We start from the raw sequence: 26960 nt of genomic DNA, 5'->3' as shown, positions 1-26960 counted from the left end.
GTGTAACCAATTGCACCTCATACCATCAGGCCAGGTGGTACGCCAGGATGGCGATGAAGAATACACGCTTCCCATGTGCGTTAACCGAGATGTCACCAAACATGGTTGCGAGCATCATGACGCTGTAAACAGAACCTAGATTCATCCGAAAAAATGACGTTTTGCCATTTGTCCACCCAGGTTCGTCGTTGAGTACACCATCGCAGGCGCTCCTGTCTGTGATGCAGCGCCAAGGGTAACCGCAGCCATGGTCTTCGAGTTGATACTCCATAGAGCTGCAAACGTTGTCGAACTGTTCGTGCAGTGGTTGTTGTCTTGGAAACATCCAGATCTGTTGACGCAGGGATCGAGACGTTGCTGCACGATCCGTTACAGCCATGCGGATAAGATGCCTGTCATCTCGACTGCTAGTGATACGAGGCCGTTGGGGTCCAGCACGGCGTTCCGTACTACCCTCCTGAACCCACCGATTCCATATTCTGCTAACAGTCATTGGATCTCGACCATCGCGAGCGGCAATGTCGCGATGCGATAAACCGCAATAGCGATAGGCGGCAATCCGACCTTTTTCAAAGTCGGAAACGTGATGGTATGCATTTATCCTCCTTACACGAGGCATCACAACATCGTGGTTTCAACAGGCAACGCCGGTCAACTGCTGTTTGTGTATAAAAAATCGGTTGGAAACTTTGCTCGTGTCAGCACGTTGTAGGTGTCGCCAGCGGCGCCAACCTTGTGTGAATGCTCTGAAAATCCAGTAATTTGCATATCACAGCATCTTCTTCCTGTCGGTTAAATTTCGCGTCTGTAGCACGTGATCTTCGTGGTGTAGCAATTGTAATGTCCAGTAGTGTATACTAGATGGACGTGCTACGTCAGTTGTGAAGCGTTGCTCGTATCGGTATTCATGTGAACATTCTCACACTCGAAGCCGAGGTTCTTGACGTCCAGGCAACACAAACGTTCGCCAGGATTGTCGTGTTGTAAGGACGGCAGCAACAGATAGTACAGCTACCACAGCACTGATAAGAGCGCTTGTGAGTCGAGATGTGTCGACACAAACTGCTGCGAACCGGTTATTAGCAATGGGACAACGGGCACGCACACATCTATCCCGTCTTCAGTTCACGCCGTAGCTTCAACGCGCACGGCTCGACTGGTGCCAGCAGAGGAATGGAGCTCCGTGGCCTTCAGTGATGAAAACAGATTCTGCCTCCGCGCAAGCGACACTCGTTTGTATATACGACGAAGACCTGATGAGCGCGGTCTCGTAGAGTGCGTTCGTTCAAGACACAATGGCCCACCACAGGCCTTTTGATCCGGGATGAGAAAAACTATAGCACTCGTTGAGCTTTGATGTTTATTGGAGTGGACCAGCGCTTGGTAGTGCAGGATTTTTTTAAACCCCTTCTTTTGCCGTTCTTTCAGCAAGAATGCTCGCCCACACACTCGTCGGGGAACTCAAAGCGCTCTGGAAGACGTGAAGCAACTTCCCAGGCCAACATGATCTCCGGAGTCGTCTCTAGTTGAGCGCGTGTGGAATATGATGGGATAAGAAGTGACTCGTGCGAATCGTCCACCAGCAACTCTTACAGAACTAAATAGTTCGAGCAGGCGTGAAATAAACGTATTCCAGGACAGTATTCGCTATCTGTACGATGGACTGGATGCCAGAGTCAGCGGCGGCATTGCCACCTGTGGAGGTTACACCAGGTACTAATATGGGTGTTTAAGCGTGGATCGATACCTGGTGAGCCGAGCTCACTCCCGAACATGCGTTTTCGTGAACTTCGCTGTCTATCTGTCTTTGATTTCCCGCCCTTGTTGCGTTACGTGGTTCAAATGGCTCTGACCACTATGGGACTTAACTTCTAAGGTCATCAGCCCCCTTGAACTTAGAACTACTGAAAGCTAACTAACCTAAGGACATCACATACATCCGTGCCCGAGACAGGATTCGAACTGTAACAGTTCTGACACTAAATGTAACACTTCTGCTACTAAATGTAACTGCGTTTTCTCTTTTTGATGCTAGTCAGTTGTCAGGATGAGCATTACTGCAAAGGGCATTTGTTTCTAAAGCATTATGTCACGGTGAAAATAATAAATAAATTAATTTTTCTCTCTTAACAACATGTGGGCAGGGTGGGTTCTTCCTTGGCTCTGGTATGTGGTAGAATGAAACAGCTTTTTTACATAAGATAACTTTTATTTAAAGTTTTGTACAAGTCTTTGCTTACTGGATGTTCTGGCTCGGAGAGCGGCAGATGTGTCGTTCGCGAAGCCTTCCGCTGCGGTAGCGGCGGCGTCTGATTACGCCTGGCGGCGTGTATCTCGTGTCGCCGTCTCGCCCAGTTGACTGGAGCTGCGCATCGTGCTGTGGCCCGTTTAATTATTGAGAGCGAAGTCGTGCATCGGACGGTGATACCTTGGATGTGGCGTCCCAGTGTTTCTCTTCTCTAAGCGGCCGCGTGTGTTGTGCGTGGGCCAGCGGAGCAGCGCGGCGGGGGAAGGCCAGTGTTCCGGACTCGAACAACGGACTCCCGCTTGCCAGTCTTCGGCTGTCAGATCTTCATCCCAGCTCACAGGTGACTGCTGATGTGAGGCCGTCTCCATCCAGTCCTCACGAGTCACCCGGGTACGTAACAATCAGACTTCAAATACCTTTTAACTTCTGTCTTCTGGCGCCGAGGCTGCTGCTTGCTATTCCATTACAGCGGCGGACTTGGTGCGTCTGTGTATGATGTAGTCTCTTCTTGCATGACGGTCTTCAACACCGAAAACTGACCGAAAACTACTGTTACTCTTCTTCTTCTCTTCCTCGGGCCCACTGCGTATCGCGTATTTATTCACTTCAGTTCACTGGAGGTGAACGACTTCACGGTCATTGCCTCTTCTGTCACGTTGAAAAGCTTCTCGAAGAATCTTCTTAACGTCGATCATTGGCTCTTGGAATGTAGGCGAGGGCCTTTGCTCACATGTGACAACTGAGAAACGCGTGAGCCGGTCGGGCGATGCCTTGACGGCTGAATCGACAGCGTCCGCTTATGTGGGGAGGGCGATGGCTTCTGAACTTGCTGACTTCACGGTCATTGTCTCTTTTGCTCTGCTGCTCTGCCCGCTGTTTGCCAGTGTGTAATTCTTCTAAACTAAACAAAGTTTTCATTTATTTTCTAATTTCTACTTCACTTCCATTGCTTTCACTAATTTATTTACTTATCTTAAGTACAGGGTGGCGCAGATGGATCGGGTCGTTTTGAAGTGGACTGTACGTCTGGAGGGGGGGAGCCAGGTGTTCGGCGACTTCGTCCTGTGGTGGGGGGGGACGGGAAGTTTCAGTTGCAGGCTGGCAGTCAGTCGCGATGGCTACGTGGTCCGTTGAGCATCGTGTTTTCGCAGTGGAAGAGTTCATACGCAATAACGAGTCAATTGTTGCTGTGACGCGTGCCTTTCGCCGGCGTTTCAACATCCCACCTCGCGGTAGTGTTCCTAAGCGAGATACGATATTGAGTTGGGTGCATAATTTCCGCACTACTGGTTCATGTGCTCCAAAATGGACGCCTAGACCGCCAACAATAACAACGCCTGAGAACGTGGAGCGTGTGAGACGCGATGTCACTGCGAGCCCACGTCGATCAACGAGACGTCGTACCACTCAACAGAACATGCGACCGTAGCGGTCGCGCGGTTGCAAACTGTAGCGCCTAGAACCGCACGGCCATCCCGGCCGGCTGTTGCGTTACGTCGTGGTGCCTCTTCCTAAGTGTGGGAGCAGTGATGTGTGTCGATATTTGCGCCCCGTACCATCTTTTGTTTTGTACATATAGTTTCCGGCTAGGGGGTCTGCAGGCAGTCGGTCGGTTGTTGCGGACGAGGGAAGTTATCTCTACTCGGTGGAGTTGGCTGGGTTCGCTGGCGGTCTCTGTGTAGTGTCGGAGTGTGGGTGGAGCTGTCCGATCGCTACGAGCTTCATGGTTCAGCGACCCAGGACTTCAAAGTTGAGTAGTGGTTTCAACTACCCAAGCCACGTCCATTCATGTTGTGGTGGTTCGTTTCGATGGTTTGCTGTTGGGGAGCTTTTCCTGTGAGCAACACCGAGTTTTTTTGCTGCTGAAATTTAGCAGCCATGCAGTGCAATTAACAATTTTGGTTGACTACAATTCGAGTGCACCAGTGTAATTTTCTGCCCTGTGGTCGTTAGTGTTCTGGTTGCCTGCCCTGGGCATTGACGTAAATTCAGGCATTGTTCTTTTGGATGAAATTAACTGTATTACTTTGTTTCAAATTCAAGTGTACCAGCGGAATTTTCTGCCCAGTGGCCGTCAGTGTTCCGGTTACCTGCCCTGGCCACTAACGTAATTTCAGGCAGCGTCCTTTCCTCACCTTTTGTCGCTGTCCAACATGGTGTGTAATTATGACAGATAATACATACTCCATTGCGGATTTTCACGTTTGTATCTTTTCGTTTATGAGTTCTCATTTACTGATTGATGGAAAGCAAGTCGTTGTGTCGGTCGGTCCGTGGCTGTCCCCTGGTTGGGTTCCGACGGATCAAGTGTAGTTGGGCTCACCACCTGTTTCCCCTAAGTGAACGACGGCAGACCGACCTCCATGGAGGCTTCTCAGTGCTGTTGTCTTCATTGTCTTTAACACCGGTGTTTAATTATCTGTTTTCAGCTACTTCAAATGAAAGGATTATGGTTATTTTTTCCTTTTTTTCTGAAAAATTTAGCAAAATTAATTGTGGGCTTTCAGTCTTGTAACCTTATTCTTAAAATTATCTTTCAAGCTAAAACATTAAGGCCTTCTGCCTTTAAAAGATTATGGTAATATATTTAAAATTTTGAAATTTAATTGTGGCCTTCAGCCATTGGTATTGCACCTTGCATATGTTTGTTCTATCTGCTTTGCCACTTAGCTGTGATATTTGTTCTTTTCTTATTAGTTTACTTGCTTTCTTTTAAATTGCATTTTTATGTTGCTGATTTTTAAGATTTCTTGTTTTTAAACATTGTGGCCTTCTGTCTTTATAAGTCTAAGGTAATATATTTCAAAATTTTGGTATATACGACTCACTCGTACACCTTTAGCAAGACCTCCGTTTGCACGGCAAGTGGCACCATCTAGGTTTGTGCTTACGTGACAAGTATTGTGAAAGGTGGGTTTGGAGGCTAAATGAGACGAGGAAATACAGTGATCCTGGAATCAGGTCTTGTGATACAAAGGTGGGTCGGTGCAGTAGCGTTCCGCAATAGCGGGCGGTGAAACAATTATATTATGGGGGAGGAGGGAATAGGTAAGCCGGTGGTTTATTCTACAAATGATTCAATACAAGAATCCCCAGATGCCTGAGAATAAACAATTAACACAAAATAAAAGAATTGGTCTTATGGCCAGTAGGCTATAGGGAGGTGTTACTTAAAAGAAGATATGCAGCACGGAATTGTTATAAGAAACAATGTCTTTCACATGTAAGTATGGTTGATGGCCTTGGTTAATCTACTGCAACGGGAAAATACCGCAACAGCATAAATTAATGGAGAGCAATGAAATTTCAGGAATACGTTAGTCTAGGTAACAATTTAAGTAATTAACATTGCAGGATCACTGGTCAATATAAGCGAGAGATAATTCATTGCAAATGTGAAATGCTGCTAAATTAATAAACGTTACAACCGCCGGAATGTTGAATGCAAGCGAGCAAAAGTGTGTGTATTGTGTAGTACAGGTGCTGAATGTCAGTTTGTGGGATGGAGTTCCATGCGTGTTGCACTTGGTCGGTTAACGCTGTTTGTGAGTAATGCTGGAGTTGTCATCCGATTACGTCCCACATGTGCTCGATTGGAGACAGATCAGGTGATCGAGCAGGCCACGGCAACGTGTCGACACTCTATAGAGAATAGTGGGTTATAACAGCGGTGATTTGAGGTCAGTGGAATGCTCGGAGCTGCCTTTGAAGCAGCCTGTTTGTAATATATCGTGTTATTGCGCTGTCAGCTGCTGTTCAGATTGCTGCTTCAGACGCAATTGCGCCAGAGCTATACGCCGAACATGATGGTTTTCCTTCTCAGTAGTGTCACGTGGCATTCTCGTGACCATATCTGTCAGCAATTGTCTAAGGTGGCTATATTCCTGCCAACTCTTTCTCGGGTATCTCAAAAGGAAAATGCAGCTTTTCGTAGCCCTATTATACGAGCCCACTGAAACTCAATGAGGTGCTGAAAATGGCGTCTTTGTCGCCTTAAAGTCACTCTTGACCGCTATCAAATAACCACATCCGGTATCAAAGGTAACTGTCTAAGACGACCGTTACTCTGTGTATTTAAAGCAACCCGAATTTGCATTTTCACAGTGATGCTACTAATGCCACTCTTATGCAACTGGAGCGAAAAAAGAACGTCAATTTTCAGATCTTAAAACACGCCTACTAACTTCCGTTTCTGTCACACAAGTCCTTCTTAGTGCTGCGACTTTTTCCATGAAAGGATATTCAAGTGACATGGGGTTAACTGGCTACCGAAATGGTAACACAAGGAATTCAATTACTGCACATTTATTTTACGAATGTCTGCGCACGTGGGTAAACTAAAAATTTTGGACGTTTTTGTTCAGACTAACAAGAAACTCGTGAAGTATTAAACAGCATCAGTTACAAGTAATACATGAATGGTAAGTTCGCAAGGTGCAGGGAGACACAGTATAAAAGAGATTTTTCCTTCAGAGATCGCGACTAGATCGACTTTAAATATTGCAGAAGACATTGCTTTACTTACGGTATTAAGGGAGGTTCGACCTGCAACAGAATTAATACGTGCTCTGGGCAAGTTAACGAAGATATACTGTAACCAACGTTGAGTCCTAAATCGCAAAATAAGTAAATTTGTAGAATTAATAATCGTGACTACGGTTGTGAGACGACACTAATTTGATTGCATTGTTCTTAAATTGCACAAGATGATAATCTCGGTTAAATGCTAACACGACAGTGAGAACACTTACCGTTCTTGTGCAGTCTTGGAGCTCCAATGAACGCCAACTACTCTCCATTAATCTCAGAACCAGAAAACTACTGTCATCAATATTCCCTGGGACCAGAGTTCTCTACACTGCACTCCAAAACCAAATATCCTCCGCAGTTTTCGTTTTCCTAGCTCTGTGGCGTCTCAGCAAAATAATTCCGCCAAAAGCCCGTGTCAGCCAACCAGGACTCTTCTTTATTTGTTAACGTATCACAACAGGGAAAATTTCCTTGGTAACCCCCTTCATCTCTTGTCATCAGCTTCAAAAAGACCCGTGTCACATATTTGTGGCCAACGATACCTAGAGCCTCGGCGTTGGCCAGTGAGACATGAGCAAATGCTCTAATCTTCCGCTACGTTCTAACTGTTTTCGAAAGTATCTTAAATAAACCACGGAAGTTCTCGTGATTGTCGTACACACCTTCGGTGTCGATACGTTTCATGTGGGCATAGCATCCCAGTTAATCAACAAACTGTGAATTGTCAGTTGGCATTGGCAAAGCCTTTTGTGGGCACAACACGCAGTAAAAGCTACATCTTAGAAACTAGTGCCAGAGTGTCTGCAGTAGATGCGACTCCACCGTTAATCAAAAGGCTGACACATTCAACTGAAATCCTGCCTTACTGACACCTGGAAAGTTTGAAAAGGACTCGTAGATGACCAACAAAGGCAGTGTGTTTCGTGTTCCTGAGGGTCCCCATTGTCTGAGGGACTGAAAGAGCCACTCTGACTTTAGAGGCATTCGAGTTAAGTGATAATTCGGTACATCAGACGAAAATACTGCTATTTCAGTAAAAACAGTTTAGCTTATTATTTACCTTGTCAAGAGGAGTATCGAATTATCTATCACGATTCTATTAAAAGCAGCTAATTGCTAGAGTGATGGCAACAATTTCTGCCATGCTTGCAAACAGTGAGACACATGCCAGCATCTTCCTATATTCCCTTTATCGATTCACTTACTTGTCTTGCGTTGCGGGATTCGATTTTCATATTAACTGCACTAGGAAAGGAGTCAGCAGTGCAACGCGTATTATCAAACATGCTAATCTCAAGAGCCGGCCGCTGTGACCGAGCGGTTCTAGGCGCTTGAGTCCGGAACCCCGCTGTTGCTAAGGTCGCAGGTTCGAATTCTGCCTCGGGCATGGATGTGTGTGATGTCCTTATGTTAGTTAGGTTTAAGTAGTTCTAAGTTCTAGGCGACTGATGACCTCAGAAGTTAAGTCCCATAGTGCTCAGAGCCATTTGAACCCATACTAGCATCCTTATGGACGTTGTCGTTAGCGACATCAGAAAATACGAAGTCATTACAATAACAGCTCTTCAGCGGCAGAAAATGAAGGATAACTTAGTAGGACCATAGCCCAGAGATGTAGCCTCTGAGAGAAACTTCTGGGAATATTCAGGTGTCACAATTTGACTTTTGTGCATGATGTCATTGACGAAGTGGAAAATACTAAGTGAGCGCGAAATCATAACCCACGAGCAGGATTATTATTGCAACCTCTAACGAGAAAAAGTGTTTAACAAACAGTAGCAAAGGATGAAACGGCGAATCTTGATGTAAGTTTCAGCGAAGTCGACAATCAGTGATATGGTAACAAAGCCGTAAGACATTACTGAGACGCACGATGCTGGAAATAGTAGACAATTTATGGGACGCCGAAAATATAACTCATAGTGCTGCTACCTAAGAAGGGCAACAGCAAGAATTTTAATGCTTGTGAACAGATCAAGGGTTGTGGTGCCGTTTCATTTTTAGTCTTTGTGCTCATCAGTGATAAATGTCTCCGGAAACGAAATGGTTTAAATGGCTCTCAGTACTATGGGACTTAACGTCTTAGGTCTTCAGTCCCATAGAACTTAGAACTACTTAAATCCTACTAACCTAAGGACATCGCACACATCCATGCCCGAAGCAGGATTCGAACCTGCGACCGTAGCGGTCGCACGATTCCAGACTGAAGCGCCTTGAACAGCTCTGCCACCTCGCCGGCTCCGGAAACGACTAAAAACGGCGATATGGTGCACTGCAGACGCTTCATCACGTGCCCTGGTGAATGGACACTTGAGCAAACCTCTGAATATTCAACTTTCAGTCTGGCAAGGGTTCCCATTCTTGATAGCTCTGTATGCCATCGCTGCAGAGCCCCTCACAACGAACATCACGACTGCAGCATCTGATACGATAACAGGAAACGTCAGGAAATACTGCACAGCGTACATCTGTTAGATATGTATTTGCCATATCATACTCGGAAGATGTCATTTCGGAGGAACATATGATCACTGATTTTACTGCTGCAGTGAGTGCTACGCAGAAAAAAAGAGAAACCTCCCTATTGTACGCTGGTACCGTCATCAGTGACACAGGGCGTGGTGACTATCAACGGAACAGTTGTCGTAAAACCTTCGGCTTGTACCTAGAAGCAATATCCGACAAAATGTCGATATGGAATTTGGCAGAGAGAACATCAAATCGTAATTTGACAGACGGCAGAACTTATTAAAGAACGTGCATCTAGTATCATCACTAATCCTGCAATCGAGTATTTGTGGGTTCTTCTTTTTTTATTAAAGGCGTTATCATGAACTTACGTTTAAAGAGAACTTCCGTCCATTCATCAAGTCAAAATTTCGTTGAAATATTTCAGCATTTTCTAAAACATCGTCGACCAACGATTCACAACACCATTGTCTGCAAACAATGTGATGGTGTCCACTCCATCGAAGCCACCGTCCGAAAGCTTCGACGAAGTAGTCTCCACCTGGTCTCCCATAGACAGCAAAGTGAAAAAAATAATAATAAATGGGTCATTGGCTTTTGGATCGACCAGTCGACACCCACTTAACACTTTCCGATGTAGGCTACAGCCGGGACTGTTGGTGGGCAAAGAAACAGTAAAAAGTGAATCGTGGTTGGTAACAACGGAATATTTAATGGAAACACGTAGTATATAGACTGCATGCTCACATGTTCCTACGACCGCGTGTGAATAGGAAATCTGCAGCCTGCTAGCTTACGAGAGAGAGAACTCAGCCAGACGCGGACCATTATCACAACAGGTAAACGACTCTAGGATGGTACACCGGCCAGCGTGACTGTGATTTTTCCCACATTCGTTTAGGTAAAAGGTGGCCTGATCCTTAATATCCGCCACAGATGGAAAACCTGAGCGGTTCAATATTTTCAGAAAGGAAAACGGAAACGTAACTGTTGGCAACAACAAGTAAAGATCGTGAAGTAGTTGCGCACTTCAAAAGATACTCACAACTACAAAAAAAAGAAAAATAATTGAACATCAAGAAACACGCACCTTAAGTCATACGTAAATAATTCCGACAACAGAGTTAAGGATATATGTACTATTGCAGAACGAGAAATAACAAGTCACAGAACAGGATAATACCAATATTAACTTAAGTGGAAGGGCCATAAATGATAAGTCGGAGACAGCAGTTATGTTTAATAATCATTGCGTATGCGTAGTAAAAATGTAGGGACGAAGGATAACTTGAAGAAATAATAATATAAAAGAAATTTTCAGTCATATGGACGTCTCACTGATTTCTCCTTCAAAGAAGAAATAATAATATAAAAGAAATTTTCAGTCATATGGACGTCTCACTGACTTCTCCTTCAAAAAAGAAAGTTAAAATAAAGGCCATCTAGATTTTATAGTGATCACAAAAGAGAATTAAAGATTTGTTTGACTGTATATTTATTCTCTCACGAAATTTTTTAAAAACAATCCATTACCGTTCAAAAGGAATGCTTAATTCCAATGTGAGACGAAAAAAATTATATTTGCCACGCCACAGTAACGCTGTAAGGGATGTAAAATTCTGACATCTAAATTTTTGAACATTTACCCAATCTTATGATGTGTCTGAGAGTCAGCAGAGTTAATCTGAAAACATACGTAAAAAGTTTTTCCTCGACAACTCCTTTTATTTCGTAGACGAATTTCTATTTTTGTAACCTGTAAAAGATGGCACGTGGTAATTACTAACTCAAAACTAAATTGTAAAGAAATACATAATTGTAAATAATCAGAAATGTAGACATATTTGCCGATGAATGTGTCATGGTAATATAAAATGAATTCTCACGTATTATTGCAATTAACTGTACCAATAATCCATAGAAAATGAAACTTACTAGGAGAATAAGATACACTAACTTTTGAAATTCAACAACACACGGAAAATGTTCACGCGCTTTAAACAGTGATGGCGCAAAAATTTCCCTCCCTTAGGATACCTTGAAGCTGTGGCGTCGGAAAGGGCATCCGACCATAATGTTAAATACCGAAATAAAATCTGCCAAATCGTAAGGCTGACTCTGTACTAGACGGGATAAACACTGGGGAAAGAAGACTGAATTACAACAATTGGTAGCCGAACAACTGACGTTAACTAACTCATGGTATTAAAATAAGGGTAGATATTGCTGTAAGTCTGAACTTCTTGTGGCATACGCCTGAGACTTTACCTATCAACGTGTGTACCTTTTAGTTGTTACTGTGGCATGAGACATATTTTACACTTCACTTCCTGGATCTTGCATTGTATTATCAGATATAAATATTGTTTCCTTTCACTTAATAAAACCTCGTCGTCGCTGCTTTGTGTAACAAAAATGTGTGATGGTCTGTGTACTTCTTTTCACCGTAATGTTATCCGGTGTGGCTGCGATGCCGCCACTGAGAGAAGCAATAATTACGTGTAAACTCCCCGTGTTCTCAGCCCCATGTAGCTATTATGACTTTTTTGCTCTTCAGGGCCTTAAATAAAGTTGCCTTTTAGCAGGAACAGAGAGCTGCAAAGCTTTAAAAGCTTTTTCACTTCCGTCTGATGTAAAAGAACTAAGCAGTTAGTAGGCAAATTTTTTCACGTATAAGGTGATCCAAAAGATACAAGCGTGAAGTTTGGCACGAAAACAGAATACTAAAACGTAAATTATTTCTCTGGTTGACGAGTACATGTAGCGTAGTGTGATCCATATCATTTCCTAAAGCGCAGTTTGATGTTGAGAAGGGTATAATCCTAATTTCACACATCATGAGGGCGGGCACTGCGGAATATTATTTAGGATTCTGGGCCAGTTCATCCCCGTAACTAATACTGAGCGGTAATTCTGACACGCATCGTTTTGTCTGCGTCATTAGATAAGACACGCTAGTTAAAGTCTCAGTTTACCAACAGCAAGTATGACCGTAAGCAAGAAAGTATTTGATTGATGATTCCGTTCCTCTCATAAATGAATGTGTGCTCATATGTCACTTGTTTACCATTTCCGTGACGTAACTGCCCCGACAGAGCGCGTTGGCGTAATGGTTAAGATACTGGAGTCGCATTCAGCATGACTGCAGTTCCAATTTCCATCTGTCTATCGTTACTAAAATTTCTGTTCAGAAGAAGCAGGGCGTACATGATATGAAGAGACAAAGTGTACGCATCTTTAAAGCGCGTCCAATGGGAGTTTAAGTTTTCTATGTGTCATAAGGAACACATTTAATACAACTGGAATTCCAGCGAAACCAGTCTTGATGGGTTCACCTTAGAAACGTATAGTCGAGACTGTGTAAGAAGATCCCTGACAGCTTGGAGTGCTGTTGCCAGCTTTGAACTCCCAGTCGCTAACGGCTGTGGGCGAAAACAGTGACCGTCTAGAGAGCGATGACAACAATGAGGCGTTGCCATAGAGAAGTTTACAAAATCACACTACGCTATTGTTGAGACAGGCCTGTGAAGCTGTCGCCCCAAGACCTCTGCAACTGTCAGGGATCAAGTTACGTCGAATCAGCTCTATATGCACCGTGCAATGTATAAAATATTTTAGTTACTAGTTTAAAACCACCGTTTCCATCTTATTATAACGGCCTTCGTCAGGGGGAGACTGGTTTTGTTGGACGGCCGTTATAACACAGTCGAAACGTTGATTTTAAATTTATAGTTAACGTATTTTATACAATGACGCGGTACAACACCCAGAAGAATTTCAGTCATCATGACAGCGGCCGTGGAAGCCTAGATAGTTTTGTAGCTATACCATACAGGACCTGGGTCGCTGCTGGGGTACGAGAGGAAATACGTCCTAGCTGGTTAATCCCCTAAGCCTTTTTTCGGCTCTGTCTTTTCTTCCGAGTTGCTAGTTCCGCAACATATGGAGCAGAACGTCTGTAAAGTCGGAAAAGTAGGAAAAAGGTAATTGAAATCTTTGAGGGCTAGGTTAACCAGTAATAATATTGCCTCGCAAAGGCAAAGTACCAGGATCAATTTGGTTCTTCGTGTCGCATAAGTTTTCAGTCTGCAAGGAAGTTTGATAGCTGTGTACACTCCGTTGCCGAGTGGGATATTCGTTCTAGACATGATGAATTATAATTAAACAGTACTATATTCTTAAAGTAAAACACGAAATGTTAATTAGACTGGCTGGTTGACTCGCATACTGAACTTACCCTTAATCAGTTAAGGGAAATGGTCCCACGGTTCATTGTTTTGGCAAAGACATGGCCGATTCTTTTCCGAGCCCTCCCCAATATGAAACCACGCTCCGTCTCTAATGACGTCATCATCAGCTGGACTTCAATTGCAATCTTCCTTCAGTCTTTATAACTTCAAGACAACGACAAGAAAGGCTTACTTACGGAATTTCATTGTACACTACGTACAACAGCTGCACTTGTTTTTTATTATTCAGCAACTAATTTCGTTTTCTGTCTGATTTGTACAGTGTAATTAGATCAGCGTGATTCCTGATATTCATGAAGTTCACCATTCGAGAAAGTGGCCGTACTTATTTACAAGCATGGAACCTGTTAAACCTCTTATCACTACGCAGGAAGAACACCCAAATGCATTCCTCTATATGCATCACTAGATATGAAAAATTTCTCGGGCATGTACCATGCCAAAAGATCTTCTACATGTACATGGGATTAATAAAGAGTATAAATATTCTTCGGCCGCTGTTTCTGTATATTTCACTGATAAATGAGACTATGAAATATACTAGAGCGAAATTGGTTTCTGAATAACGGATATGAAAAAGCCACCGCTGTAGCACATACAGTGAAATTCCTCAAACGTCTTACAGTCGTCACAGTGCGCTTACACAAAACAAACGCTTAGTTGTTTAATAATCCCCTTGAAACACCACACACTGAGGACTGTTTAATCACGCTAATTAACTCAAATGAGCCTCTGTTGTCCCCTCTGTGTTATCGACCAGTGGTATGATGTACAGCACCAATATGATGTAATAACACACACGTCTAACTACAGGACTGCAAACGTAGCACTGAGAGAGGTTCAATATGATTCTTAAATCAAAACTGACAACTTCCAGGACTCATGTATGGTTGTAAACGTTTTTCAGGTACTAGACAGAACAAAGTTTCAACGAGTAACAAAGTCCCAGGAGTTCTGAAAGCAGCTTGAGCTAAAGCTACGTGTATTCACGAGGTTCATCACCTTGCGCGGTTTTAGGGATTTTTTTAAGTAGAATTTACTACACTATAAGTGGCTGTAAGTGTGGCATGAACCTGCCTCGCATATAGTACAAACTGTAAGACATTCCGCAACATAAATGAACTGAATGTTCACTATTCTAGGTGCTTGTGAAGTTCTGCTGGATTTCTTTCAGTATTTAATGTGTTAGATTTAAAGCTTCTCTATTCGCCCACCAGAACAACTGTGTGTTAAGAAGTCGATCAAAAGCCCCAGCATTAAGTGGTCGTCGAATATCATATTCGCTATTTCGAATGGTTTCCGAGATAGAACACTTTTAATGCACATTTCCATATATTTTCTGTATTATTCATTGTCATTGTTTGTACCGTACCACAGTAATATAGAGGAAGTTGAGACGAAAATTTTGATATAGGACGCTTGCGGTCTATCAAGTAGAAGAACTACCTCAAACTGGCCTACAAAAAGTACCTAAGTTGCAGCGCACGCGCGTCGCGCGAGATTTTCAATATTCTGGCGATCTCTCCGCTCGAGCTGCTAGTGCTAAACAAAAAATAAATAGGACCTTTTTGTAGCAAATTTAATTTATTTTAATTTTGTGCTTAGAAACGTTTTCGTCGGAGTGTGCGGTTTTCGAGTTATTAAAGAAAAACGTACAAAAGTGATATTAAACGTGTTCTATCACAGAATCCATTCGCAATAGGGCGTATGCCCAAATGGATCACTAAGACTATTGCGTCTCAAAGCATATACCTATATATATGAATGCACTGAAATTAGAGATAATGTTGAGTATTTATTTCAACAGAAAGTTAAATTTCTATTTCCTACCATTATATCCTTGTCTCAAATTACTAAGCTTATGATCCTATACAATTTTGCAACCAAAGGTTTTGGTGCATGGTGCAACTTGCGTATTTGCTTAAAATTACTTGTACCATTCTTCATCACTACTCCCACGCCAAACCTTTACCCATCCCTTGCAACCACCACCCACCCAACTACCCACCTACTCACTCATCCTCTGACCCACACATCCGCCGGCCGCGGTGGTCTCGCGGTTAAGGCGCTCAGTCCGGAACCGCGCGACTGCTACGGTCGCAGGTTCGAATCCTGCCTCGGGCATGGATGTGTGTGATGTCCTTAGGTTAGTTAGGTTTAAGTAGTTCTTTGTTCTAGGGGACTGATGACCACAGATGTTAAGTCCCATAGTGCTCAGAGCCATTTTTTGAACCCACACATCCAACCAACATCCCAATCACTCACCCACATACACTCTCTCTCTCTCTCTCTCTCTCTCTCTCTCTCTCTCTCTCTCTCTCCCCTCTCTTTCTGTTATCATTTCATTTCGCTCTGACGGTTACATGCAGAAAGGCCACATTTTAAATCCACCAGCTACGCCCAATATGGGAAACGAACTTCTCAATGAGGCGGTAATGTTTTCCCCGCACCCACGGAGTCCAAGAAGGCAGGGTAAGGTAAGATAGGTGAAATTCCGCGTTCTGGTCCTGTACTGGCCAGTTGGGTAAGGCAGATACCCGTGTCACCCTCTACCAGTGGCACATGGAACATGTAGTCAGCTCTACACTCTACCAGTAGCCGTCGTGTTCCGCCACCTTGGAACCGCTACTAATCGATCGGCCAGCTCTTCATTCGGCCTCACAACGCTGAGTGCACTGCGTAGCAGTCCTCCCTACAAGGAAAGATCCAGGGCAGTGCAGGGAATCTATCCAGGATGCCCCGAGTGGCAGTCAACCATGCTAACCATTCAGTTACCGACATGGAAGGATTCTAGCAACAGGTGTGATTTTCAAGCGAATTCAGTTACGTCAACAAATTTTTCAGGAATTGGAAAGAAGTAGCCGAACATAATCATTTCCAGTCAACACAGTCAATAATCGGTTCAGCTTGATCAAAAGAAATTTCAAATGTGTGTGAAATCTTATGAGATTTAACTGCTAACGTCATTAGTCCCTAAGCTTACAAACTACTTAACCTAAAATATCCTAAGGACAAACACACACACCCATGCCCGAGGGAGGACTCGAACCTCAGCTTGGTCATGGGACCCAGTCCATTTCATGAACACACGGTCCACACCATTATGGACCCGTCATCAACACAACGGCTACACTCGCAGTTGAACCCTAGCATCAGCTCTACTTTTTTTTCTTTTTTTTTGGGTCGTCAGTCATTTGACTGGTTTGATGCGGCCCGCCACGAATTCCTCTCCTGTGCCAACCTCTTCATCTCAGAGTAGCACTTACAACCTACCTACTTCAGAAATTATTTGCTGGATGTATCCCAATCTCTGTCTTCCCTTACAGTTTTTAACCTCTACAGGTCCCTCCTGTACCTTAGAAGTTAATCTGCGATATCTTAACACATGTCCTACCATCCTGTCCCTTCAGTGTTTTGCATACATTGCCTTCTTCATCGATTCTCCGGAGGACCTCTTACTTCCTTACCTTATCAGTCCATCAGATTTTCGACATTCTTCTGTGGAGCACCACATATCAAATTCTTCGATACTCTTCTGTTCCGGTTTTCCCTCAGTCCGTGTCTCACTATCATACGATGCTGTGCTCCATAAGTACATTCTCAGAAATTTCTTCCGTGAATTAAGGCCCGTGTGTGATACTAGCAGACTTCTCTTGGGCCAGGAATGCCCATTTTGCCAGGACTAGTCTGCTTCTTATGTCCTCCCTGCTCCATTCCTCATGGGTTATTTTGCCGCCTGGGCAGCAACATCCGTTAACTTCATCCGCTTCGTGACCGTTAATCCTGATGTAAAGTTTCTCTATGTTCTGATTTCTGCTACTTCTCATTACTTTCATCTCCCTTCGATTTACTCTCACTCCATATTTTGTACTTACAAGACTGTCCATTCCATTCAGTAGATCCTGTAATTCTTCTCCACTTTCATTCAGGGTGGCATTTTCAACAGGGAATTTTATCATTGATATCCTTTCATCTTCAATTTTAATTCCACTGTGCATATTTTATTTTCTTTTTTTTTTTTTAATCTGAACACTTCGTTCATGGCCTTCCACTCCTATTGGAACATTTGCATGGGGGCTTAATTAAATAGAATGCAAATATTTTTAGTTTTAGTAGCTGTCTGTCCGGTTACGAAGTCTCGTAACCGGTTGGCCCTGAGTAGTATTAGTACGCAATCTGGCTGCATAGAATAACAACAAAGAATGAAAGGAAATTTCCGATAACACAATTAATTAATTAAGTCCCCAGCAACTATAAAAGCTACGAAACAACAAAGCACAAGTGTAACTGTTCTGTGTGTGGAAGTGTGATTCAACGCACATCTGGCACGGTTCTTCCTCAATACGGCAAGATGCTTTAAACGCCATTTACAATGAAGTAATTGAAAAAAACCGGAAATACTATGATTGCACAAAGAAATCAGAATTACTCTCTAATACATGAACACAAGCCAGATGCTTTGTTGACTGAACCTGTGACCAAGAAGCATTGTTATTTAGGAAATTTGAAATACAAAAAAATTTCTTTGCCTTCATATATATTGACGAAAAATACACTCTGATCATTACAAACATCCCCATTCGAACAGCATCGGCTGTCTAGCCCATCAGAACAACTGCACACGACATGCTCACAACTAGTACTGCTATCAACATCCTCTCAACTACCACTGCCCACGGCAACTTCAGAACTACTACTGCCCACGGCAACTTCCGAACTACCACTGCCAGTGGAGGCGGCGGAATAAAACTCTTTGGAGCACTCTCTGGCGCTGTGACTCAGTGTAGCCACCTTGCACATTTTGGTTCTTGAAAATTTTGTATAACAGCCGTCTCTCCCTATAGTTTCTCCTGTTTTTCTCAGAACTTCAAAAATCTTGTAACATTTGACATTGTCGAATGCTTTTTCCAGGACAACAACTCCCATGAATGTGACTTTATTTTTCCTCAGTCTTGCTTCCATTACCAAACGCAGCGTCAGAATTGCCTCTCTGGTGCCGTCTCCTTTCCTGATGTCAAACTGACCTCTCACTTAATTTTCTTACTCATTCTTCTGTATATTATAAGTACTTGTGCGTCGGACCTCCTGCTGGAATCTCAGGGTTGCGAGCATGGAGAAAATGAACTGGGACTGCGGGTAGGTGGCGATAGGTGCGAATGTGGGTGGGCCGACAGATGTGGGTTGTCCGTGTAGTTGCGATAACTCTGTATCTTGGGTGGCGCAGCAGTTAACGCATCTGCCTAGTAAGCAGGAGAGCCCGGGTTCGTATCTCAGTCCAGTAAACATTTTCACTAGTCGGCACTGATCCCACATAATGTCCCGATGCAACTGACATCATCAATTTCTTTCCTTTCTACCCCCCCCCCCCTGCCGCGCAACCTTCCCCCCCCCCCCCGCCGCGCAACCTTCCCCCCCCCCCCCCCCTCCGGCTACTTTCACCTTGACTTTATATATTGTGTATCACAGCTGCGGAAGCTGCATGCAGTCAGTCTTTTGGGCATGTCGGGAAGAACAGACAGCACGTATTCATTTAAGTATTCAAAGACTACCCTGAGCGAGGTGGCGCAGTGGTTAGACACTGGACTCGCATTCGGGAGGACGACGGTTCAATCCCGCGTCCGGCCATCCTGATTTAGGTTTTCCGTGATTTCCCTAAATCATTCCAGACAAATGCTGGGATGGTTCCTCTGAAAGGGCACGGCCGACTTCCTTCCCTAATCCGATGAGACCGATGACCACGCTGTCTGGTCTCCTTCCCCAAACAATCAACCAACCAAAGACTACCCCTGGACCACGGGTGAAGGCCATCAGCTCTTCCCAATCGTCTGACCAGGCCACGGTTTTCCAGTCGTCTAGGGCCAAACCGATATGGTTATGATCCCACGGCAAGCCCTGCAGGCGACGTCATAATGTTAACAAAGGCACTCGCATCGGTCGTCTGCTGCCATAGCCTATTAACGCCAAATTCCGCCGCATTGTCCGAACGGATAAATTCGTCGTTCATCTCATATTGATTTCTGTGGTTATTTCTCACAATGTTGCTTGTCTTAGCACTGACAACTCTAAGCACCCGTCACTACTCTCGGTCGTTAAGGGAAGCCCTCGGCCACTTCATTGTCAGTGGTGAGAGGTAACTTGAAATTTTCAGTTCTCGGAATACTCTTGACACTGTGAACTGTCGATCCCCGAAATTAAATGTCCCATGCGGCTAGCTGCAACTAACATCCGACATTGAAAGTTCGTAATTCCCGTCGTGTGGCCATAATCACACCGGAAACCTTTCCACATGAATCACCTGAGCACAAATGACAGCTTAGTCAAAGTACTGCATTTTACTCGTATCTTCCGTTGCTCCAGCGACCTACGGTGAACTGCTGCTAGAAAGTGAACAAATTCTTTCACATATCTATCACAGAATTTAACGGGTATCTTGTCTGGTCCAGTTGCTATTTCACTGCCCTCCTCAGTCCTTACATAGTATATTAGCTACAATATACTTTATATACTTTTTCTAGCTCAGGGAATAAACTATAATCTCTTTGCCGATTCTGGAATATGCACTTTAAGTGCCTACTTGTTTCCTTTTCCGTACATTCGCAGTAGAAGCCCTCATCTGCTTGGAGAAACCTGTTTATCTCATTGCCAATACGTCATCGAGAAACAGAGGTAGTTTCTGACGGTTTTTTAGTCATTTTGGATTAGAATATGTTTATAATTATGTTTATTATTTTCTGTGGTATACTAATATACTTTATACTGTCGAAAAAAATTATTTTCTATTTCATCACAACGATATGGAAAAGAAGTCCAATGCTTCTCGACACAGAGTAGGGGAACGATGCGGGCGATCCTAACCGCCGAACAAGGCAAGGTCCTAATTGAGGTGGTTTTACGTTACCTTCCTCCGACCGTTGTGAAGATGAATGATGATGATGAAGACGACGCAACAACCCCCGGTCATCTCAGGGCAGGTGAAAATCCCTGACCGCGCCGATAATCGAACCCGGGACCCCGTGCTAGAGAAGCGAGAACGCTACCGCGAGACCACGAGCGACGGACATCACAACAATATAGCAATATCGTTTTCAAAGTACTAGTAGCTCAGTCTTCATATTTTCTTATTGAGCTGGCAATGTTTTCATAAATTTTAAGAGTTTTCTAGCTACTGCATATATTTCAGTTATTTCCTAACTTTTGGAACATCTCGTAAAATTTTCATGAACCACACATAACTTTTACATTTAGTATTCCTTATTTTGTCCCAGAACAGTGCACTGACCACCAATATAAACTTTTCATTCACAAAATATTAGGTCAGCACAGAAGAGGCTACTCAGCGATTCCATTCAATTTTCGATACAATCGATCACTTATCCCAAAATCTTCTCTTTCAGCGACCTCTTATACAGTATGAACTGATCATATTGAAGGAGGCATTTGATGAAGATTACATAATAACGTTAACGGACGACGAAGATAGCTCATCGCTGCCGGCCGCTGTGGCTGAGCGGTTCTAGGCGCTTCAGTCCAGAACCGCGCTGCTGCTACGGTCGCAGGCTCGAACCCTGCCTCAGGCATGGATGTGTGATGTCCTAAGGTTGGTTAGGTTTAAGTAGTTCTTAGTCTAGGGGACTGATGACCTCAGATTTTAAGTCCCATAATACTTAGAGCCATTTGAACCACAGTTCATCGCTCTGCCAAGGCACTGCCTACTTCTAAATGCTGTTAACGGTTGATCATGTAGAGGACACCTCACCGGTCAGGATTTTTTAATGGGCATGAAAGCCGAACAGGTGAGGTGACGTCAGTACTGGGGCACGATACCGAGCTGGGAGATGGTGTGGATGGCTGTCACACGCACAAAGGCCCCAGTGAATTAGCGTTACCTGGAATCATAGTTACTGCTAACAATTTACAGTACGAATTGTCTTCTCTGGCGTGGTGGAAGGCACACTGATTCGACAGCGCTTCACCAGCTGCGGCCATTGTGCAGGTCAGGACCCAGAACGAGGTGTCGTGCAGGTGGCTTGGACAGGAGCCTTTAGGCGGAAACCTACTGTAGCTCACCAGCAGATAGTGTGGACCGCGCCAATACTCTCGAACATGGACGTGCGCTTAAGCAGATGCCAACAGCATATCATGGACGGCAGGTGTTTTGAAGGTAGAAGCCCAGGACCCAAATGGACAACACTGCATACAGCCATAGAGGTGGTACTACTTACAATCAGGGAGGCAATACTCAGGTGTCTCGCCAACAGGTTGCAAGCGGTAGTTTACAGTCACTTGGTACTGGCTTTGGAGAGGGGAAAGCCCAGGCTCATCAGCATCCTCTTTAAACACGGTGGCGGCCCAAAAGCAGCGTCAGCTTGCAGCGACTAAGTCCTGTCCCACTACAGCCGTTGCCTGTGGTCTAGGCAGCAGACAGCACATCACGATTCGCCAGTAAAAACATCCTGTAACTAGCGAGACTGTCATTCCGTCGGAATGAAAGCTGTAGAAGGGATGACCAGAGACTGCGGCTGGGGCTCTATCAACGGTCGTATTTAAGGTGGACATAACGTCACCACGGGCGGCGATGAAGTCAGTTGTCCAGGCTACCGGAGGAGTCAGTGGACTTGCCCACACTGTGTTTTCTCAGTAATTGTAATTCACCCTGCCTTCAAGGTTTCCGTCAGTACTCGGACGCCGTGATGGGACTGACTTCGGGGGTTACGTGTTATGGCTCCGTAGTGCCCGGCTCGTAAAATTACGCATTAGGCGCTCTCATACTGCGCCGTTTACGTTCCTTGATTATAGCTCAGCTAGGTGTGGGAATGCATCACTGCACTCTTTGCTAGCCTAGCACAGCTTGTGACACGCAATGTGAGCCGAATCTCTTTCTCTACAGTCTGCGCCAAATAATTTTTCTTTTTAAATTTATATTCGATCCTTGGAGTTGAATTATTTGTGCAGTGGTTACTTAACGATTTGGCGTACTTGTACTTATTACGTTACATCCAGATTCAGCAACGAGCAGACAGTAAAATCCTGAAAATAAGAGCGTTGTCCGCTACAATCTAAGGTAGGATTTTACGTTCTGAGCTATACGGGGCTGTTGTTGATTTTAATACAGCATAATTTTCGCCGTCGAAAAGCGTCATAATCCGTGAGTACAAAACGTGTTCCACCATTCTGCTATTTGTCTACAACCAGTAAAAACCTATTCTTTAAAGAATCGATCTATAATGTATAAAACAGCTTGTACGATCACTTTACGAATGAGTTAAACATTTGGCGCTAATCATGAATGTGTTAAAAAGTTTAGAAACGGTTTGAAATTACGTATAAAGTTCGTTGGAAGTAGCCAAGTGCGCTCATTATCAAACATTGGAATAACGTAATCTGTGTAACTTGCACTCCGTTTTAAGTAAAAGCTAGTTCTTAGCACATATCAATGTTTGTGACACCAGGTGTCGTACAATCTCATAATAATTCAAGTACATTCAGTGATACCTGTGGGTAGAATATGACAGATTTATTGCGAACAGAGTCATTAGCAAAGAAGCAATAAATTAAAATGTCGTGCCTGAAGCGGAAATTTCAGTAAGAGACAAACATTTTTCCTTTCATTTTGTGGGAATGTCAGAAAGAAATAATTTCATGAATTTCTGAACTACGTAACGAATATGGTGTGAACAATTACTACTCTGTAACTTAGGCTGTCTCATGACATATATACGGTTTCTGACTGTAATGCTTATATTACTGTGTTAAACCTTTGGTATAACGTTACATTTCTTAATGAATAGATTATGATAGCATTTTAAATTTTTATATTCGGTCAGCAATCATATTAAATAATGGAAATCAAAAACTTTATCTCGTGTGGAAGCAACTTTCAAGCATGACCGTACTGTGAAACGTGAAGCGGATTAGCAGTTTGCTAATGTACATTTTGAATATTTGTCTGGTGAGCCTTCTTGAAAGCGAGAACCTTCCAGTCGTTTCATATGAGTTATGGGAATGTATCTGTCTGACTTCTTTGATAGCTTCCGCTATTTCGACAAGACACACCTAGTCATTTTTAGTGCACAAATACAGCGAGACAATGCTGCACAAGAAATGTTATTACAAACGTCCTGTGCTACCTACACTCCAAATCTTTCAATTGAATTTCCAGGTAGAGAGTTAAAATTACTGTATACATCACAATTCATCAAAATATCGTTCGCAAACTTAGTGATTCCCTTAATAAATTGTTTTATTACATCACCGTAGCTCGAAGTCTAAAACGATTTATTGAGGGAAGCCTCCAAGTATTCCTTTTTTAACTATTTTCGCTTTCTCCGGGTCTGTGGCATATCCTATAGGTTGTTCGAGTTTCCGTTCACAATGGATAACTATTATGTAGGTTGATGCATGAAGACAGATGGTCGACTAAATTCCTAGGCAGTAAACTATATGTTAGTCCGTAACTCATATTAATATACTGAAGAGTCAAAGAAACTGGCACGCCTGAATAATACCGTGTAGGGCCCCACAAGTGCCAGAACACGACATGGCATGGACTGGATTAATGTCTGAAGCAGTGCTGAAGGGAACTGACATCATGAATCATGCAGGGCTGTCCATAAATCAGTAAGAGTACGAGGCGGTGGAGATCTCTTCTAAAGAGCACTTTGCAAGGTATACCAGATGTGATCAATAATTTTCGTGTCTGGGGAGTCTGGTGGCAGCGGAGATATTTTAATTCGGAAGAGTGTTCCTGGAGCCACTCTGTAGTAATTCTGGACGTGTGAGGTGTCGCATTGTCCTGCTGGATTGCCCAAGACCTTCGGAATGCACAATGGACATGAACGGATGCAGGTGATCAGACAGGACGCTTACGTACGCGTCACCTGTAAGAGTCGTATCTCCACATATAGGGGCCCCATATGTCCAACTGCACATTCCCCTTACCATTACAGAGCCTCCACCAGCTTGAACAGTCCCCTGCTGACATGCAGGGTCCATGGACTCACAAGGTTGGCTTCATAACCATACACATCCATTGGCTGGATACAATTTGAAACGAAAATCATCCGACCATTCAAGATGTTTCCAGTCAACAGTCCAATGTCGGTGTTGAAGGGCCCAGGCGAGGCGTAAAGTCTTGTGTCGTGCAGTCATCAAAGGCACACGCGTGGGCCTTCGACTCCGAAAGCCCATATCGATGATGTTTCGTTGAATGGTTCGCACGCTGACACTTGTTGATGCCCCGGCATTGAAATATGCAGCAATTTGCGGAGGAGTTGCACTTCTGTCACGTTGAACGATTCTCCTCAGACGTCAAGTTGTTGCAAGATCATCTTTTTCCGGCCGCAGCGATGTCGGAGATTTGATGTTTTACCGGATGCCAGAAATTCACGGTACACTCGCGAAATGATCGTATGGTAACCTCCCCCCCCCCCCACCCGCTCATAACAACGTCGGATTTTCTGTGTCCCATCGGTTGTGCGCCGATGATAACACCATACCACCAAATCTGCCATGGTAGCAGCAATAACCTATCTAACAACTGCGCCAGGCACTTGTTGTTTTATATACACGTTGACGACAGCAGCACCGTATTCTGCCTGCTTACATATCTTTGTTTTTGAATACGCATGCCTATGTCAGTTTCTTTGATGCTTTAGTGTGAAATAGAATTTTCAGAATGAGTGTCATCTCCTAAGGGACCAAACTACTGAGGTCATCCGTCCATAGACTTACACACTACTTAAACTGATTAATGCTTAGAACAATACACACACCCATGTCCGAGGGAGACCTCGAACGTCCAGCGGGAGGGAAAATAGCGTGAATGAGCTTTCCTGAGTTTATGAGTCTGGACTGAGTTTTGATTTTTCATGACGAATATTCTTTGCCTACAGACGTCCATGTACTCAATCTAAGATGCGGATTGTAATTATTTTTTACCATTTTCCTTTGGTATCCTAAGTAGTATTTATGGTGCTAATACAGGCTATGAAAAGGCCATTTTTTTGTGCACTAAATATGGTGCATTGCTCTATGATGTATAATTTTCAGAGTAGTTGGGCTGGCCTGAGATAGTAAATTGAACATTGTAATATTTTGATTTTAATAATTTATGAAAATCGTGTAAATATGGTGTATTGGGTTTCTTAGCAATATTCTGTCCTCAAGAAATCATCAAAAGTGTTTTATTAACATTTCAGAGTTTTTTTATATATCTATATTTGGAATCATGCTTGTTTTTCATCTTCATTTGCGTGGGCATATTGTCCCACTTCAAAGCGGGGTCGGCCATGTTACTATGGATTTGGCGATGTTAGAGTCAGAGGGTGGCTGGATGCGCTTCCTGTCGCCATCCCGTAACCCCCCTCCCCCCATACACACACACTGTGGATGGCATTAGTGTACCTCAGCTGTCTGCGTCTAGTGGAAGCCATGAAACAGTGCGAAAGTTTTCAAATGCCTGCGAGTCATGTAACTGAGGCGGGGCATAGGGACCAGCACGGTATTCACCTAGGGGGATGTGGAAAACCGCCTAAAAACCACATCCAGGCTGGCCGGCACACCGGGGGCTGATGACCTCAGATGTTAAGTCGCATAGTGCTCAGAGCCATTTGAACAATTCGATTCGATCCGGGGCCGGCGTGCGTACTCAAGTCTAGTAAGCTGCGCGTTAGTGCCCTCGGTGAACCTGGCAGGAAGGAAGCATGGTTTTTAAAATACATATTTGACGTTTACTGATAGTGTCTGTGTAATGTAGCGACACCTGTTCTGGTTTTGGTCAGTTCGTCTCATGACTGTTGGCATTGCGTGTTACGCTATGGGAACCATGTTTCGGCGAAATGTGATGTACATAGTAATTTTATCTTTGACGTTCCAGTGCATCGCTTATTTAATTTTTTATGTACCTGCAATTTCAATGGAATGATTTTGTAGTGACTGTCACAAGATATTTTTAATAGCCTTTATGAATGGGTGTTGTCATGTGGTCCCTCTATGGGTTAATTCCCCTACGGATTAATGCTGCATTATTTATATAACATTTTGTAGCACTTGTTACAGTTTTATTGCGGACCTGAAGATGGTAACTCAGTTTTACCGAAACCAGTTACGTACAACAAAGTTGTAACCACTACAGATCGCCCCTTCGAGCTCAACATGCGTAAACTAAAAGATTTTAATTTTTAAAAATTTTCTCGTATAACATTCTCTCGAAGCAGTTAGGCCTTGAAATATTGGTGATTGTCGAAGACGTTACCCGGCTGTTATTTGAAAATTTTATGTGTCCGTAAAAACTCAAGTCTTAGAGTTTTGAACCGTTTGGTTCCATTCGTTGCTCCAACGACCTACGATAAACGGCTGCTACAACGAGAGCGAGTTGTGTGACAGGGCACAGGGCACCCACTGGATGCGTGACACAGACACTGTGAAGACAGTAGGAACAACGTTTCTCGCGACTAGATGCCTTG

This window comes from Schistocerca americana, chromosome 2, assembly GCF_021461395.2.
Source record: "Schistocerca americana isolate TAMUIC-IGC-003095 chromosome 2, iqSchAmer2.1, whole genome shotgun sequence".
In the NCBI taxonomy this organism is placed as follows: domain Eukaryota; kingdom Metazoa; phylum Arthropoda; class Insecta; order Orthoptera; family Acrididae; genus Schistocerca; species Schistocerca americana.
This window is presented reverse-complemented; position numbering follows the sequence as displayed.